Source organism: Macaca nemestrina, chromosome 6 (genome assembly GCF_043159975.1).
Source record: "Macaca nemestrina isolate mMacNem1 chromosome 6, mMacNem.hap1, whole genome shotgun sequence".
Classification (NCBI taxonomy): Eukaryota; Metazoa; Chordata; class Mammalia; order Primates; family Cercopithecidae; genus Macaca; species Macaca nemestrina.
In genome coordinates, this window is record NC_092130.1 from 174489410 (window position 1) to 174499710 (window position 10301).

Here is a 10301-nt window from a genome sequence, read left to right on the forward strand (position 1 = left end):
TCTTAATTATAAACGGCTGAATGCTTTCCCCCCAAGACCAAGAACAAGGCCAGGATGTTGGCTTTCACCGCCTGTATTCAGTATCTTGCTGGAGATTCTGGCCAGTCCAATATGGGGAGAAAAGGAATTACATGCAACCATATTGGAAAGGAAGGAGTAAAATTGTCTTTACACTCAGACAAGATGATCTTTTATGTAGGAAATTCCAAGAAATTTTCAAAACAAAAAAAAAGCTATTAGAATTAATAAGTGATTTTGGCCAGGTGCGGTGGCTCATGCCTGTAATCCCAGCACTTTGGGAGGCCGAGGCAGGTGGATCACAAGGTCAGGAGATCGAGACCATCCTGGCTAACACGATGAAACCTTGTCTCTACTAAAAATACAAAAAATTAGCCGGGCGTGGTGGCGGGCACCTGTAGTCCCAGCTACTTGGGAGGCTGAGGCAGGAGAATGGCATGAACCCAGGAGGCGGAGCTTGCAGTGAGCTGAGATCCGGCCACTGCACTCCAGCCTGGGCGACAGAGCGAGACTACGTCTCAAAAAAAAAAAAAAAAAAAAAGAATTAATAAGTGATTTTAGCAAGATCACAGGACACAAGAGTATATAAAAATCCATCATATTTATATCTGCTAGTCACAACAATCCAAAATGAAATTAAGAAAACAACTCCATTCAAAATAGCATTGAAAATAATAAAATACTTAGGAATAAATTTAACAAAAGAAGTGGAAGACCTGTACATTGAGAACTACAAAACATTGTGGAGGGAAATTAAACATATAAATAGATGAAGAAATAGATCATATTCATGGTTTAGAAGTCTCAATAGTGTTGTTATAGTAATATTCTCCAAAGTGGTTTATAAATGTGAAGCAATCCCTATTAAAATCCCACCAGGATTTTTTGTAGAACTAGAAAAAAAAGAAAATCATGTTGACCTTGAGTTAGACAGAGTTTTCTCATATGACACCAAAGCATGACCTATAAAAGAAAAAAGTGATAAATTAGATTTTATCAAAATCAAAAGCATTTACTCTTCAAAATATATCAATAAGAAAATAAAAAGACTTTACTGAATTAAAAAATAGGTGTGAACTTGAGTGGATTTAAAAAAAAATTCACAAACTGGAAGAGAGTATTTGTAAATCACCTAATAAAGGACTTTTACCCAGAAGAGATAAAAAAAATTATAACTCAATTTCTTAAAGCAGTATTTATTAAATGGGCAAAAGATTTGAATAAACATTTTGCCAAAGATAATGCATGCCATTAGTCATTAGGGAAATCAAAACCACAATGACCACTACTATATACTATAAAAGAAAAATAAATCTTGGGACCCCAAAAGCACTAAGCCAAAGGGAGAAGTCAAGCTGGAAACTGCTTAGGGCGAACTTACCTCCCACTGTATTCCTAAAAACGATAGCTGCTAAGATAAAAGAAAAAAAAATGACATGTCTCCCTCACAAGGAATTTCCCTGTGGACAAAGGACAGACGGAACTCAAAGTTGTCCCTCTGCTCACTGAGATAAATGAATATCTGCTTGCCCCATTTGGAAAGGCTAATCAGAAACTCAAAAGAATGCAACTGTATGTCTCTTACCTACCTAATACCTGGAACCACCCCCACCACCCACCATCCCCCACCCTCCTACCCCCGTTTTGAGTTGTCACACTTTTCCGGACAGAACCAATGTACATCTTACACCTATTGATTGATGGCTCACGTCTCCCTAAAATATATAAAACCAAGCTGTGCCCCAATCACCTTGGGCACATGTCATCAGGACCTCCTGAGGCTGTGTCATGGGTGTGTGTCCTTAACTATGGCAAAATAAACTGCCTAAATAGACTGAGAACTGTCTCAGATATTTGGGGTTCACAATACCCACTAGAAAGACTATACTCAAAAAGACTAAAAAGGCTGGGCGCGGTGGCTCACGCCTGTAATCCCAACACTTGGGGAGGCCCAGGTGGGTGGATCACTTGAGGTCAGGAGTTCAAGACCAGCCTGGCCAACATGGTAAAACCCCACCTCTACTAAAAATGCAAAAATCAGTAGTACATGGTGGTACACGCCTGTAGTCTCAGCTACTCGGGAGGCTGAGGCAGGAGAATCACTTGAACTTGGGAGATGGAGGTTGCCATGAACCAAGATAGCACCACTGCACTCCAGCCTGGATGACAGAAGGAGACTCCATCTCAAAAAAAAAAAAAAAAAAAATACCAAGTTCAGGATAAGGAGAACTTAGATCCCTTTTTCTCATGCCTGAGGGGATGTAACATGGGGCAGCCACTTTGAAAAACAATTTGGCAGTTTCTCAAAAGGTTAAACATACACTTACCACATAACCCAGCCATTCCACTCCTAGCTACCCAAGAGAAAGAAAACATATATCTACAAAAAGAATTTTATAAAAATGTTCATAACAACAACATCCATGACAGCCCCAAAGTGGAAAGCATCCAAATCTCTATCGATAGGAAAATTAGCAAAATGTAGTACATTTGTGCCATGGAGTACTACCCAGCATAAAAGAGGCAAACTACAAATACAGGCAGCATCACGTATGAGCCTCACGGCATTATGCTAAGTGGAAGAAGCCAGCCACCAAACAGTAACATTGCATGATCCTATTTATATGAAAATTTCTAGAAAAGATTAAAAAATATAGACAGAAAGATGAGGCATTGTCTGTGGCTGTCGTGGCCCGTGGGAGCAGGATTGGCTGCAAATGAGTAAGCGGAAGTTTTTGGGGTGATGAAAATGTTCTGAAACTTGACGGTAGTGATAGTTGCACAAGTTTCTATTACTGAATATCATTGTACATTTAAAGTGAATGAATTGTATGGTATGAAAATTATAACTCAATAAAACCATAAAGAAGAAGAAGAAGAAGAAATCCTGCAAGCAATGGTAATGTAGTCAATGGGGCATCATAAAAGGTGTTTTAAGCTCATTAGGGGATTCCTTCTTAAACTAATGCATTTTACTACTACATTCTGGTGTCAAAGAAAGGCAGAAGTGTCTGTATCTACGGGTAAATTCACTTCCCACAATGTCCCTGCATCCCAGACAGGCCCCCTTAGAGGAGGCTCCATTCATAGTCTGCTTAGCAGACAGCTTGTATCTACAGCTGCAGCTCCACCACCTAAAGAGATGGGAAAGTGCCTGGGCAGATCCTGTGCCTGACCCTCTATCTAAGATTATGTCAGCCTTATTTGCAAAACTCTTCTCATTAGGTATGAAAATATGTTTTCTTTGCATTGCCATTTGGACTGAAGAGCAGAGCAGCCGTGAAACACAAGATTAGGCATATGTATGGGTTCCCGGTATTGCCAAGCGGGGCATGCCAGTGCTAGCGCAGGGAACAGAGCAGCCTCCCCTGGCCCTCAGCCAAGGCGCTCAGCCAAGGCGCCCAGCCAAGGCGCCCAAGTGCACCTGATGACACTTGCTGATCACAACCACTTTCCTCAAAGAGATTTCAAGGTTTTACACATTAACGTGACAGCCTTCATATGGAAATTGGGCTTTCCAGATACTAGAAGTTAGAAACAGGGGTAGGCAGGTGAGTTTTCACAGTGGACCCCCCTGGGGATGAGAAGGATCTATTTTGCAGCTTTTGCCGATTGCCATGGTGTGAAGACTCTCGCCATGGCCAATTTTAAACGACTGACTTAATATTCACGAGTGTGAAGTAAGGAACAGAGGTCACAGCTGGCTCCAGCACTCCTGTACCTGGGGACAGAGGAGGAACAGGAGAACATGAGGCCCATACATGACAATGACATACATGACATTAGGTACATACAATGTTTAATCAAGACTTAAAATGTCAGAGTAGAACCATGTCACTTTATTACTTGAACAGCTGAAATAAATTTAAAAGCATTTCAAATTTAACAAGCTGGTAATTACTATTCATATTGTTTTTCTCAATTTGGTTGTACCATCGGCAAATTTTCAGCAAGATCGTTTGCATAGATATGTATTATATATACACACATACATATATACACACATAGCATATATATATACGCACACACCACCCCACACAATACATATACATATGTTAGAGTCAATCCACACACATACACACATGCTAGAGTCTATAATCTTCTAGTTAGTTACAAGAAAATGGCTCATCGTGATCCTTAAATAACAGAAAATAGATTCCCCTCCAATAATATGAATCCTCCTATGATTTCCCTGAAATTACTGGAAAATACTAATTAATTATACCTCGATCTCACAGCTTCGAACCTAATTGACAAATTCACCCAAGAGTCAGAAAGGGCTGAAAACTGCAGCATTGTCATCAGTGAAGCCGAACGAGAGGCAGAGGCTAAACGTTGAAGCCCAAATAGACCTTTGAGTCCTGCTTCCATCACTGCGTCCACCTGCAGAGCAGCTGGGCAGACACCAGCCAACCAGTTTGCTCAAATATGAAAATCTGATTTTATTTCGTGGCCTAAACCTCAGAAGAAGGTGAAAACCCTCTGATATTGGGATGCTAGTCTAAGGACTAACACAGGGCCAACCCACCATGATTGCAACAGATCAGGCCAAAGCATAGGTTCCGAGGGCCTGCAGCCAATTTCTGCTCACGTGTGTTTAGCCTACTAGCAGTAGCTCCCAATTGTGAGGCATACACCACACCAGGCTTTTCCAAAGCTTTGTTATTAACTTGGACACAACCTGCTGGACATGTGAATTCCATTTTAGAGATATGAGTGTTCAGAGAGGTTAAGTAGCGTGCCTGAGGTCTCCCAGCTGCTAACAGGAAAATCGGGATTCTTGCTCATAACTGTCTCACTCCATGGATAATCTGTGTGCAGGCAAAGTCCTCATGCTTGGCCAGAAGCCAGGCAGGTAGTTGCTGAGATTCCAGGTATATAATCATCAGGCACAAAACCTGGCCAAAAAGATCAAACAGAAGTCCCCTGGAAATAATCATCATCCATGGAGCACATTTTCTGTTTGGGGCACATCTCGACACCTTGCACACCTCATTTCAAGCAGGCCGTCCAATGCCTTCTAAAATACTTATCAACTTCACAGCCAAAAACCCGGGGCCTTAACCAAGGACACCAGCCTTATCTGGCATTGAGCTATTCTGCTTCCTTGCCTTTTGCAGACTGTACCCTGAAGAGGCTCAACACTGATTGCAAGTCTTGTGGCCTAGCCAAAGCTTCTTGCAGTTTCAAGGGTCTTTGGCTTGATCTCATTACCAGACAGAAATTCTGGTGTGAACGGGCTTCCCTCACTCACAATGGACCAGCTGGCCTTGCTGCCAGGAAGTCACCATTTTTCCAAGGATGGTGCTAGGATCCAGGTCCTCAGGAGGAACCATCTACAGATGGCAAGAGAAGACCACGTCTCATCTTGAGCAGAAACACATGAGTCCAGGGCTTGGCTGAAGCCAAGAGCAGGAGTAAACAGGCTGGGACTAACTTGAGGTCTTGCTGATACCCGGAGCCAGTATTCATCAGGTATTAAATTCCCGCCCCACAATACTTGTGGATGCTTATATAGTAAGAAGGAAAACAAACACTGTCCCTGTCTCATTAACGCCGAAACATCTACCTCCCTCTGTCAACGACTTTTTTCTTTTTTTTTTTTTTTTTTTTTTTTTTTTTTTGAGGTAGAGTCTCACTCTGTCACCCAGGATGGAGAGCAGTGGCACAATCTCAGCTCACTGCAACCTCCACCTCCAGGGGTTCAAGCTATCCTCGTGTCTCAGCCTCCCGAGTAGCTGGGATTACAGGTGTGCACCACCACGCCTGGCTGATTTTTGTATTTTTAGTAGAGACAGGGTTTCTCCATGTTGGTCAGGCTGGTCTCAAACTCCTGACCTCAGGTGATCCGCCCACCTCAGCCTCCCAGAGTGCTGGGATTACAGGTGTGAGCCACCGCGCCCAACCCCTCTATTGACTTTTAAAAGTGGCATTCTGAACAGAATGAAAGGGTCGTCATTTATCTCTGGCTCTAGTTGCTATTGTGCTACCTTTCTCTAGGGATGCAGTTACTGACCCAGGTCCTCATCTAAGTGAGGCTTCTCATCTCCAAGACATGGAGAACTTCAGCAAGGCTGGACGTGGAGCGCCCCCTCCTCCACCAGAGGTGCCGTTTCCCAGGATGGCACCTCCACTTCCCCAGGTCCAGGCTCCTCTTGGCAGCCCCCGACTTGGAGTCCTGGATCTGTGCACACGGTGGTAGGTGCAGACATCAGACCGGCACAAATCATGAATGTACTTTCTGTTCAACTTTCAGGATTGGTCAGTGACTAGCAATGAGAGACAGAGAGAGTCTTCGCAGAAATGACAGGCAGATAAAAGTTTCACAGCTGACCCAGAACGTGGAAACTCGAGAACCTCGTCGTTCGGACTAAGACATGGGAGCAGAAAATAAAAACCTAGCCCTATCCTGTAAAAACACTTTTCAAATGCAAAAGATATCTGTAAGCTGGATTTTGAGTTTGAGATTTTCATAAAGCATAGTAAGAAAAACTCCCATCTTAAAATTACCATTGTCAGAGAGAGTTCACAAGGGGCAAGGTGAGCAGCAGCAATTAATAATTTAGCATTCATGTAATATCTGGCATTTGCAAACTGCTTTCCCATCATCTTTTCTTATTGCTGCTCACAAGCACTGCAGGTAGGGAGTCAGCGATAATTATTTCTTATGCTCAGAGAGGTGCTGGGTCAGTAACTGGATCCCTGGAGAAAGATAACATAATGGTAACTAGAGCCCGAGCTAAATGATGACCCTTTCATTCCTTTCAGAATGCCGCTTTTAAAAGTTGTTAATACAGGGAGGTAAATGTGTCAGCTGCATTAATAAGAGAGGTGTGGTGTCTGTTTTCCTTCTTACTACGTAAGAGCCAGCTAATCAAAATACACATACAAAAATACCACTGACAGAAAGGGTCCAAAAGAGGTCATACGTTCATTCATACTTTGGGACATGACTTTTGTTATTTAAAAGCAGACTTCAGAAATTTGTATGTGGGTATTTTCCATTTTGGAGAGACAGACTTTGAGACCACAAACCATAGTCAATATTAACTATGCTTTAACTCTTCTAAGATCAGAGCAAGCACGTCATCAGCCACATAGGGAGTGATCCAATCTTTTCCACTCTTGTGAATATGAGTGGCTAGCCAGTGGGAAGGGACCCTCATCTTTGCTGTATGAGTTGAGCCCCTGCCTTCTGCTGGGCACCATACACAGACATGGACAGCAAGCCCGGCCTGCTCCTGCCTTTGCTGGAGAGAAGGGGCATCCTCATCTGTCTATGCTAAGGCCTGTGGGAAGGGGTGTGATCCTGGGCAACAGAGAAGCATAGTGTGACAGGTCCAGAAAGGTGTTCTGAGAATGTGACATTGAGCTGACGTCTCAGGGTGAGTAGCTGTTAACTGGCAAAGAAGGGAAGAGGGAACACCACGCACAAAGACCCAGAGGTGGAGGCTGCACAGGTCATTGGAGGGATTAAAATGAGGCGAAGAATCCAGAGCTCAGAGAGTGAAGGCGCGGGAACAGATGGAAACAGAGAGCCAGGGCTGAGAGACAATGGCCACACACAGAGGGCAGCACTCAGAAGCTTGGGCTCCAAGACTGAGCCTGACCTGCCACTTAGCAGCAGCCACCATTGACGAGTCACTTACTACCTCCATGTCCAGCTTCTTCACCCGTAACTGAGGGCCACGAGAGAATCTACCTTACAACATTCTTCAGAACAGTCAATGCTCCATAGAGTGCACATAACACACTCCAAAAGGGGGTCTGTTTTACAGCAGACATAAGAATCTTCTTTTAACCTGTACTGTTCTCATCCTGACATTTTCTTACCTTTAGGCAAGAGTTTCCTACCCTATGTTCTATGGGACACTGTCCTGTAACATATTCTGAGAAAGGGTGCCTTAATTGAGTGTGAGAAACATTGCACATGGCACATTTAAGAATCTGAAAGTCCCATAGTTTAAAACAAAACAAAACTTTTTGTAATCAAGTGTGTGCCCTAACAAGTCAACTATCCCATGCCACTTCCTTTGTGCTGGAGGCGAAGTTGTCACCTGTTCATAATCTATATGTCTGACTCCAAGAAAGTTCCATGCAGAGAATGTTGAGAGGCATCAGCCAACAATCATTCTAGACTGGCGCATGCATTTGCAGGCCTGCAGCAGAGCAGTTTCGCTGTTGTTATTTAGGAAATAAATTAGCTCCAAGTACCCATTTATGACACAAATGCTCAGGCAGTCCTCATTTCTCAGAGCTTTTGCCCGACCTATAGCTATAATTTTCCATTTATTCAGTGCATGACTTCCAGGGAACAAATCTGTGTTACTTGAACGATAAGACCTTATTAAATGTTATTTCATCTCTCAGTTTCAGGCTCCTCATCTGTAAATCACAGTGTCGGACTAGGCGGTCTAAAAGCCCTTCCAAAACTAGGATTATATGATTCTATGTTAAAATCTTTCCAGGTTGTGCATTTTATGTGCTTAGGTGGCCACTGAGATGGACCCAGTCTCGATATGAGCAGATGGACACACATCCATCACAAATGGAGGACAGATTTCTAGGCCTCCGTGTGCTTCCATTATTCCGTCCCTTTTAGCAGTGCTAAAGATTATTCGCCGAATGCATGATCATGATTACTTTTGTAATTTTCTGTGTGTCTATTTTTAAAAAAGCATTAAGTACAAGAAAAGACAAAACAATGTAAAAACAATAACATACAGGAAAAGTGCCCAAATGCTAACATTTGTTAAATCGTGAATATGTAGGCTTCTGGGATTCTTCTTTGTGTTTTTAAATCTTTCGAAATTTAATAATGATAATCTTCAGTGAGTGATAAATTCTCTTAATGGCAATCTCTTCACAACTCTCTGAAGTCATCTTTTATACACGCTTCATCGTTTCCTTGAGTTAACTGTGTCAAGGCTTAAATTTAGAAATAGAAATACACCCCTGCTTCTTGCCCTGCAAAGTTCATGTTTGGCGATTATCTCATAGACACGGCATTATTTGCATGAGACCAAAATTAAGCTCTCACTAATGGCAGCCAGGAGCTAAAACCACATCCAAACTGTAATTGCATTTCAAAATGACTTCTATGTCCTTACTGTCAGAGTCCTAGGGGGAGTTATTTTCCCATTAACTTTATCTGAAAGGAAAACATTTCATACTATCTCATCTAAATCACCTTGGGAAGGACCACAGCCAATATGCCATTTTATTTTTGTTGAAAATAAACATTTTTGTTGAAAATATTTTTTCATTTTATTGAAATGAAGTATTTTTCCATTTCGTTGAATAATTTTGTTGAAAAGAAATGTATGATACATGATAAAACATCTCCAACTCCATCCAAATTATTATAAATTTTGAATTAAGCCTAGATTTAGACTGATGTTCAATATGTTTACCTGTTTGAGAATAAAGGCTTTGTAGTACTCATTTATATACAAACAAGTGAATCTCTCCTTAGATAATTTTTAAATGTATTATTCGTATAGAATAGAGGAGTCTGATTCCTAACAAATGCTGAACTAACATGATGCCCGGCTTCTTTGGCCAAAATTAAGCTGGCGAACTCTGGAGGTAAAACCCCATGAAATGGAGGTAGGGGGCAATGCTATTTTAAACTCATGGGGAGGTGGATTCAGCCTGGGGCAAGAGCAACCTGGGACGTTATGCAAGGCACTGGGGGAGCTCAGCTTGCAATTTTCACTCATGTTCTTCATTCAGATCATGTCTGCACCCAAAACCGTGGCAACTCTGGCCCCTGGTCCACATGGCCACAGAAGGCACATCAGAGAGGTCCAGATTTTCTGTGCTCATGAAGAGCTGAAAAGATTAAGTAGAGACTGGTCACTTCAGGCGGTAGCTTGTGCATCTTCCCCGGGGCTGGTGAATTCCAATCTCACTGTGTTTCTCCCTAACGCTGCTGCTCCCAGCAGGGTAGTGGGTGAAGCCCCAAGCTGAGGAGTGGTTTTGTAGGGTGGGGACTAACCATGACTGTGTTTTCTGGTGCCAAGTCTCTGCTACAAAGTTCATCCACTCCATCCTTTGAGCTCACTGGGGCTGAGGTGGTGGAGTCAGGCCTTCCTCAATGTGCACGGTTGACAGAGTAGCCAATAACCCAGAAGGCAAGGCACTCTCAGGACAAAAAAAAGAAAAAAGAAAGATTGTTGATGGGCATAACACTTTAAAAAGAAAAACCTTCAGATTACGGCCTCCATCAAAGCAGAAATATTCAACCAAGAATTCATAATTAGACTAATAAACATCTGAAA